Consider the following 9,829-nt stretch of genomic DNA (forward strand, 5'->3'; position numbering starts at 1 on the left):
ATAAAACTTTGCTACACAAAAAGCTCCCAGAAGCCAAGCCTTTTCTATGGACCCTGGATCGAAATCCTCTCCTCCAGAGGTCACAAACCCCAGTGTGCCACGGCTCACAACCTCAATGTTTCACTACTTTCTGCAGAATTTAATGCCCATACCTTTACCGAAATCATTAATGTTGACTGTCATGAGGATAAATTTTCTGTAAAATTTTTGTAAAAATTAAGTATATGAACTATTTTCTATCATTTAAGTTATCCAAGATCAACTAAATAACTTTGAAATTGACTTGAAATTTTTGAGAAAACCAGTTTATTTTGTAGTCTAAGCTAAAAAATGCCCCTTTTGTCACTGATTTCATATCTAGCATTCATCATTTTTTTTCCACACAATGGATTGCTTTAAAAAAATTTTTTTTAAAAAGTAATGGGCTGGCTTTCTAGTTGGATTTTGGGTAAAATGTGCTTATGGCCAGAGATCTTCCTTGGTATTTGATCTTCCAACTTTTTTTTTTTTTTTTTAAATACTGGTAGGTGCTACATTTATATCTGTATGTTTAAATTCTGCCACTTCTAACCTTCTAGTGTGGCAGATAATTTTTAACTTTCAACTAAGCATTGCTAATGGAGTATCTGGTAGTGGGTTGCCATTTCCTTCTCCAATGCATGAAAGTGAAAAGTGAAAGGGAAGTCACTCCGTCGTGTCTGACTCTTCATGACTCCATGGACTGCAGCCCACCAGGCTCCTCCATCCATGGGATTCTCCAGGAAAGAGTACTGGAGTGGGGTGCCATTGCCTTCTCCTCTCTAATGTGACCCGAATTCAGCTTCATTTTCCACACACCTTGATTCAGAATAAAGTATTTCATTATTAGATGCAAAAAAAAAAAAAAAAAACAAACCTGTAATGAGACTTATTAAGTCTGGAAAGATTGCATTATTTATCGGAAACAAGAAAATCTTTAACTGAGATAAATTTATAGTATTAGCTATAGCTTAACTCATGACATAGAACATAAATCTGTGGTCTCAACAAAGATATTTTACATAAAAACTATACACAGTTTCATAAGGCATTGTGACAAGCTTAAAAACATAGTTTAAACAAAATATATATTTTGAACTAGGAAATTATGAAAATTTTAAAATATGTTTTGGTCCCTGGAAGTATTTATATAATAAAATATTTTAACGATTCCCAAGTTATTAAACCTGAGGAGAAATTTACTGCAGTTAAATAATAACACATGGTTTTCCTGGAAACATTAATTCTTCCTTAAAAGTAGCTCATATACTTCCCTGCTACCTCATTATCTTTTTGTGGCCCAGAGCTTTCTCATGCCAATTTTTTATTCCACCATTTCTCAGAGTGTAGATTACAGGGTACAACATAGGGGTGACAATGGTGTAAAACACTCAAGGATTTACCAATGGGTAAAATGGAAGGAGGTCTCACATACATACAAATACAGGGCATAAAGAAGAGAAGCACCAGAGTAATGTGGGAGCCACAGAGTCATAAGGCTTTGAGCCTCTCTTCCTGGCCAAGATTCTTCAGGGAGTGCAGAATGACCCCATAAGTCATGAGTAAGACAAATGAGGAGGCAAGCGATTAGAGACCTACATAGGAAAAGGACACATTACTAAATAAATGAGTATCCACAACTAGTTTTCAATCTGGAAGCTAATTAAATTATACATATAGTTAATAACTTACACAAAAATAAAAGTTGAGGAGAAAAGGTTCAATACAAAGTACTTCATATTCTGTTTTGTTGCTTAGTTGCTAAGTTGTGCCTAACACTTTGCAATCCCATGAACTGTAGCCCACCAGGCTCCTCTCTTCATGGGATTCTCCAGGCCAGAATACTGGAGTAGGTTGCCATTTCCTTCACCAAGGGATCTTCCTGACCCAGGAATCAAACCCAAGTCTCCTGCATTGGCAGATGGATTCTTTACCTCTGAGCCACCAGGGAAGTACTTCATATATATTTTCCAGTTAATAAAGGAGATGACTTTCTCCATTCAAGGGGTAGAAGAATCATCTGAACCACTCACTGAATTCCCAAATAGATGTCTTGGACAATTTCAGTTTTTAAAAAGGATTTAAGAAAAGATACCACAATGTCTTCGGCACTCAGCTTTCTTTATAGTCCAACTCTCACATACATACATGACTACTGGAAAAGCTTTATCTTTGACTACATTGACCTTTGTCAGCAAAGTAATGTCCTGCTTTTTAATATGTTGTCTAGGTTGATCATGGAGAAGCCAATGGCAACCCACTCCAGTACTCTTGCCTGGAAAATCCCATGGACGGAGGAGCCTGGTAGGCTGTAGTCCATGGGGTCACTAAGAGTCGGGCACGACGACTGAATGACTTCACTTTCACTTTTCACTTTCATGCATTGGAGAAGGAAATAGCAACCCACTTCAGTGTTCTTGCCTGGAGAATCCCAGGGACGGCAGAGCCTAGTGGGCTGCTGTCTATGGGGTTGCACAGAGTCGGACATGACTGAAGCGACTTAGCAGGTTGATCATAGCTTTTCTGAAGAATTTATGCTTTTGAACTGTGGTGTTGGAGAAGTCTCTTGAGAGTCCCTTGGACTGCAAGGAGATCAAACCAGTCAATCCTAAAGGAAATCAATCCTGAATATTCACTGGAAGGACTGATGTTGAAGTTGAAGCTCCAATACTTTGGCCACGAGATGGAAAGAGCTGATTCATTGGAAAAGACCCTGATGCTAGGCAAGGTTAAAGGCAGGAGAAGGGAATGACAGAGGATGAGATGCTTAAATGGTATCACCGACTCAATTGACATGAGTTTGAGCAAGCTCTGAGAATTGGTGATGGACAAGGAAGCCTGGTGTGCTACAGTCCATGGGGTCACAAAGAGCCCAACATGATTGAGCAACTGAAATGAATGGAACTGAACCACAATGTCAATAGACAAAAGTAGTTTGTGGAAAGTATTTACATTTTACAAGATATACACGGAGTTAATATCTAAAATAAATATTTCTAAGAGATTAACCAGTATGATTTAAAGAAAATAAAGAAATTATAAACAAGCAGTTAACAAAGAATAAATCCAAAGGGCCAACAAACATACGTTAGGATGCTGAAACTCACATGTGAACAGAAAAATAGGAATTGAAGTAATGGATTGCTTACAGCAGTATTATCTTGGATTCTTGAAAGGCATTCAATCAAATTTCTCAGATGCTACACCACCTTCTGATTTTTAACAGATAACTAAGTATCTTTAGAGAACATTATCAATTGAACCTATTATGAGATTTATAAATATTTGCCCTTTAAAATTGGAGAAGGAAATGGCAACCCACTCCAGTACTCTTGCCTGGAAAATACCATGGATGGAGGAGCCTGGTAGGCTGCAGTCCATGGGATCACGAAGAGTTGGACACAACTGAACAACTTCACTTTCACTTTTCACTTTCATGCATTGGAGAAGGAAATGGCAACCCACTCCAGCGTTCTTGCCTGGAGAATCCCAGGGACGGGGAAGCGTGGTGGGCTGCCATCTATGGGGTCACACAGAGTCAGACACGACTGTAGCGACTTAGCAGCAGCAGCCCTTTAAAATATCCCCAGATAGATAAACTCAAAATATTTCTAGGTATACTTAATATTGGAGAAAGTAAATTCATTCTGCACCTCTGTAACATGAAAATATCCCAAAAGAGTATTACATAATTGAATTGATCCCCACATCACATGCTAACAAGCGTGTGCTCAAAATCCTTCAAGCTAGGTTTCAGGAGTATATAAACCAAGAGCTTACAGATGCACAAGTTGGGTTTCAAAGAAGAGGAGGAAACAAAGTTCAAGTTGACAACATCACTGGACTATGGAGAAAGCAAGGGAGTTCCAGAGAAACATCTGCTTCATTGACTATGATTTGTAGATCTTCGATTTTGTGGATCAAAACATGGAAAATTTTTGAAGAGATGGGAGTACCAGACCACCTTTCCTGTCTCCTGAGAAACCTGCATGCAGTAAAGAAGCAATAGTTAGAACCAGACAGGGAACAACGGATTGGCTCCAAATTGGGAAAGTAGTTCATCAAGGCTGTATATGGTCACTTTTCACTTTCATGAATTTGAGAAGGAAATGGCAACCCACCCCAGTGTTCTTGCCCGGAGAATACCAGGGACAGAGGAGCCTGGTAGGAGGCTGTCTTTGGGGTCGCACAGAGTTGGACATGACTGAAGTGACTTAGCAGTAGCAGAGCACATAATGCGAAATGCTGGGCTGAATGAATTACAAGCTGGAATCAAGAATGGCAGGAGAAATATCAACAACCTCAGAAAAGCAGATGATACCACCCTAATGACAGAAAGTAAAGAGGAACTAAAGAGTCTCTTGATGAGGGTGAAGGAAGGGAGTGAAAAAGCGGGTTTGAAACTCAATAGTCAAAAAACAAAGATCATGGCAATCAGCCCCATCACTTTATGGTAAATAGATGGGGAAACAGTGGAAACAGTGTCAGCCTTTATTTTTTTGGCTCCAAAATCACTGCAGATGGTGACTGCAGCCATGAAATTAAAAGACGCTTATTCCTTGGAAGGAAAGTTATGACCGACCTAGACAGCATATTAAAAAGCAGAGACATTACTTTGTCAACAAAGGTCTGTCTAGTCAAGGCTACGGGTTTTCCAGTAGTCATGTATGGATGTGAGATTTGGCTTATGAAGAAAGCTGAGCACCAAAGAATTGATGCTTTTGAACTGTGGTGTTGGAGAAGATTCTTGAGAGTCCCTTGGACTGCAAAGAGATCCAACCAGTCCATCCTAAGGGAAATCAGTCCTGGGTGTTCATTGGAAGGACTGGTGTTGAAGCTGAAACTCCAATACTTTGGCCACCTGATGTGAAAAGCTGACTCATTTAAAAAGACCCTGGTGTTGGGAAAGATTGAAGGCAGGAGGAGAAGGGGACAACAGAGGATGAGATGGTTAGATGGCATTACCAACTCTATGGACATGAGTTTGGGTAAACTCTGGGAGTTGGTGATGGACAGGGAGGCCTGGGGTGCTGTGGTTCATGGGGTCACAAAGAGTTGGACACGACTGAGCATCTGAAGTGAACTGAACTGAACAGTCATCAAGACAGTATGATACTGGCACAAAAACAGAAACATAGACCAATGGAACAAAATAGAAAGCCCAGAAATAAATCAATGCACCTATGGGTACCTTATGTTTGACAAAGGAGACAATAATATACAATGGGGGCAAAAACAACCTCTTCAATAAATGGTGCCAGGAAAACTGGACAGCTACATGTAAAAGAATGAAGTTAGAACACTTCCTAACACAATACACAAATATAAACTCAAAGTGGATTAAAAACCTAAATGTAAGATCAGAAACCATAAAACTCTTAGAGGAAAATGGGCAGAACACTCAAAGACATAAGAAAGGCAAGATCCTCTATGACCCACCTCTTAGAGTGATGGAAATAAAAACAAAAGTAAACAAGTGGGACCTGATTAAACTTAAAAGTTTTTGCACAGCAAAGGAAACTATAAGCAAGGTGAAAAGACTACCCTCAGAATGGGAGAAAATAATAGCAAATGAAACAACTAACAAAGGATTAATTCCAAACTACAAGCAGCTCATACAACTCAATGCCAGAAAAACAAACAACCCCATGAAAACATGGGAAAAAGACCTAAACAGACATTTCTCCAAAGATATATAGATGGCTAACAGACACTTGAAAAGATGCTCATCATCATTCATTACTAGAGAAATGCAAATCAAAACTACAATGAGATATCACCTCACACCAGTCAGAATGGCCATCATCAAAAAGTCTACAAACAATAAATGCTGGAAAGGGTATGGAGAAAAGGGAGCATTCTTGCACTGTTGGTGGGAATGTAAATTGATACAGACATTAGGAAAGATGGTATGGAAATTCTTTAAAAAAACTAGACTAAAACCACCATATGACCCAGCAATCCCACTCCTCGGCATATACCCTGAGGAAACCAAAATTGAAAAAGACACATGTATCCCATTGTTCATTGCAGCACAATTTACAATAGCTAGAACCTGGAAGCAATGTCATCAACAGATGTCCATTGACAGATGAATGGATAAAGTCAGGTACATATACACAATGGGATATATTACTCAGCCATAAAAAGGAACAACTTTGAGTCAGCTCTAATTAGGCTGATGAACCTAGAACCTATCATACAGAGTGAAGTGAGTCAGAAAGGGAAAGATACATATCATATTCTACTGCATATATATGGAATCTAGAAAAATGGTACTGAAGAATTTATTTTCAGGGCAGCAATGGAGAAACAGACATAGAGAATAGACTTATGGACATGGGGAGAGAGGAGGAAAGGGTGAGATGTATGGAAAGAGTAACATGGAAACTTACATTAAACTATGTAAAGTAGATAGCCAACAGTAATTTGTTGTATGGCTCAGGAAACTCAAACAGGGGCTCTGTATCAACCTAGAGGGGTGGGATGGGGAGGGAGGTTGGAGGGAGCTTCAAAAGGGAGGGTATATATGTATACCTATGGCTGATTCATGTTGAGGTTTGTCAGAAAACAACAAAATTCTATAAAGCAATTGTCCTTCAATTAAAAAAAAGAGAGAGAGATCACTAGAAGTCAGTAGAGCCCTGTCTTTTTATCCAAACACATAGCATATTGTACAATACAAAGTTTGAATATCAAATAATGAGGAAAATATACATCTATATTATATATTATACATTGATTATCTATTATACATCTACATATATATTATATATTATACATTTATATCTATATAATACATCCATAAAAGTGGCCATTTTCAAAAACATTTAAAATTTAATCCCTACTTAATACCTTATATCAAAATAAAGATGGGTCAACATTTAGATATAAAATATATTTTTAAAGGCTTAAAAATTAAAAGTTTACAAATATGGGAGAATATTTTGGTAAAATTGTAATAGGGAAATTCTTTCTTAGCAAATCATAAAAGATGTTAAAATATTGACAGATTTAAACATACAAATGTCAATATAATTCTACATGACCCAAGATATTCTGCACCCTATGGATATAAATCAAATCAAACAAAGCATAAACTGAAAAAATAATAATTCATCACACATGGTAAATGGGATAATTTCCTTGGTATTTAAATAAATCATAAGAATAGTACGGAAAAAGATCCAGCAGTCAAATAAAACATGTGAAATCCATTCACAAATAAATCATGAAAAGGAATTTCCATGATTTTAAGATGTGAAGAGATGCCAAAATTTAAATCTATTTATTTGTATTTAAAGCATGCAAATCAAACACAATATCTCTACGAATTAAAAGATTAAATTTCTGTCTTTGATCACGTCGATTGCAAAACAGAACTTCTCCACTTAAGGCAAAAATACACTTGTTCAATTGGCAAAATAACTATGATTTGATTATTTTCTGCATATATACCTTTTTCATTCAGATTACTTTTGTATTCTTAGCCTCTTTATGCTTAGTATTATACTGTCTGAAACATCACTGTTCTTCAATATTAAGATGTTAAGCTATATAAAAAATAAGATATGAAAATTATCTGACAAATACAAACAAAATATCTACTTCAAATATTTATGTGGGCTGTCTTTGAGTGGAGAGATGTGAATCAAGGTGTTATGTCTTATTTTTTATTATTGCAAGCTATTAAACCTAAGAAAAAATTTACTACAGTTAAAAAATTATACAAGGCTTTCATGGAAAGAGCAATGTTTCTTTGAAAATAGGTGATACACTTTCCTGTTGCCTCATTTTCTTTTATTAGTCCAGAGCATTTTTCACGGCATTATTCATCTCAGCATTTCTCAGAGTATTGATTAGAGGGTTCAACATAGGAGTGATAATTTGTAAAACACAGTCAAGGATTTATCAATTTAACTTCTATGCACAGTACATCATGAGAAATGCTGGACTGGAAGAAACAGAAGCTGGAATCAAGATTGCCAGGAGAAATATCAATAACCTCAGATATGCAGATGACACCACCCTTATGGCAGAAAGTGAAGAGGAACTAAAAAGCCTCTTGATGAAAGTGAAAGTGGGGAGTGAAAAAGTTGGCTTAAAGCTCAACATTCAGGAAACGAAGATCATGGCATCCAGTCCCATCACTTCATGGGGAATAGATGGGGAAACAGTATCAGACTTTATTTTTTGGGGCTCCAAAATCACTGCAGATGGTGATTGCAGCCATGAAATTAAAAGATGCTTAATCCTTGGTGGGAAAGTTATGACCGACCTAGATAGCATATTCAAAAGCAGAGACATTACTTTGCCAACAAAGGTCCATCTAATCAAGGCTATGGTTTTTCCTGTGGTCATGTATGGATGTGAGAGTTGGACTGTGAAGAAGGCTGAGTGCCAAAGAATTGATGCTTTTGAACTGTAGTATTGGAGAAGACTCTTGAGAGTCCCTTGGACTGCAAGGAGATCCAACCAGTCCATTCTGAAGGAGATCAGTCCTGGGATTTCTCTGGAAGGAATGATGCTAAAGCTGAAACTCCAGTACTTTGGCCACCTCATGCGAAGAGTTGACTCATTGGAAAAGACTCTGATGCTGAGAGGGATTGGGGGCAGGAGGAGAAGGGGACTACAGAGGATGAGATGACTGGATGGCATCACTGACTCGATGGACGTGAGTTTAAGTGAACTCTGGGAGTTGGTGATGGACAGGGAGGCCTGGCATGCTGTGATTCATGGGGTCACAAAGAGTTGGACACGACTGAGCAACTGAACTGAACTGAAGGTGGAAGGACATCTCACATACATAAAAATACAGGGCACAAAAAAGAAGACCACCACAATGATGTGGTAACCACAGGTGGACAGGTCTTTACACCTCCCTTCCTGATTAAGATTCTTCAGGGAGTGCAGGATGACTCCATAGGAGATGAGTAAGAGCATGAAGATGACCACACAGATCACCCCATCATTGGCAACCACTGTGAGGCCAATAATGTAGGTGTCAGTGCAAGCAAGTTTCAACAAGTTGTACATGTCACAGATGAAGTGGTCAGTTACATTGGGGCCACAGAAAGAAAGGCTGTAAACAAAGAGAAGTTGAACTACAGCATGTAAAAACTCACCAACCTAGGCCAGGAGAAGAAGCATAACACACATTCGCTGACTCATGATGGTCAAATAATGCAAGGGTTTGCAGATGGCCACATAGTGGTCACAGGCCATGACAACCAGGAGTAAAAAGCTCAGCACCACCAAATAAGTGTCCTATAAAAAGTTGTGTCATGCATGCTTGGAAGGAAATGGTTTTCTTTTCATAGAGTAAATCCATGATTATATTTGGCATGACTATAGTAACAGCATCCATAAATGATAAGTAGCCAAGAAAAAGTGCATAGGGGCATCCAGGGTTGTATTGAACACCACAGTCAGGACAATGAGTACTTTGCCCACCATGGTCACAATGTAGATGAGCAAGAACACAGCAAATAATATTCTCTGACCCTGGACACTCTGAGTGAGTCCCAAGAGGACAAACTCAGTTACATTTCTCCTTTGTGCCATAGATTTTTCTATATGTCATATTTCAGAGCTCAGAACAGAATTAGCTGTAAATATAATTCTTACACATGGCTGCTTGAAAAATTAAGATAATTCATTTACTTATTGAACCAATAGGCAGTAAGGTTATTATATTATAATACTTTCAAAGATTATAATACCAGCCTGATTAAAATATCCTCCCTAACTTCAGCAATATTATAAGGAGGAGGCAAGTGATTAGATAAGTCAGTGAAGTTCTACACTACAT

General features: G+C 38.0%; 1 pseudogene; it reads right to left on the reverse strand.

Annotated features, from left to right (window-relative positions):
* Nucleotides 1-1,295: 1,295 nt before the first annotated feature.
* LOC102394613 lies at nt 1,296-9,582 on the reverse strand (annotated as a pseudogene).
* Between the last annotated feature and the right edge of the window lie 247 nt (nt 9,583-9,829).

Source organism: Bubalus bubalis, chromosome 16 (assembly GCF_019923935.1).
Source record: "Bubalus bubalis isolate 160015118507 breed Murrah chromosome 16, NDDB_SH_1, whole genome shotgun sequence".
NCBI lineage: Eukaryota > Metazoa > Chordata > Mammalia > Artiodactyla > Bovidae > Bubalus > Bubalus bubalis.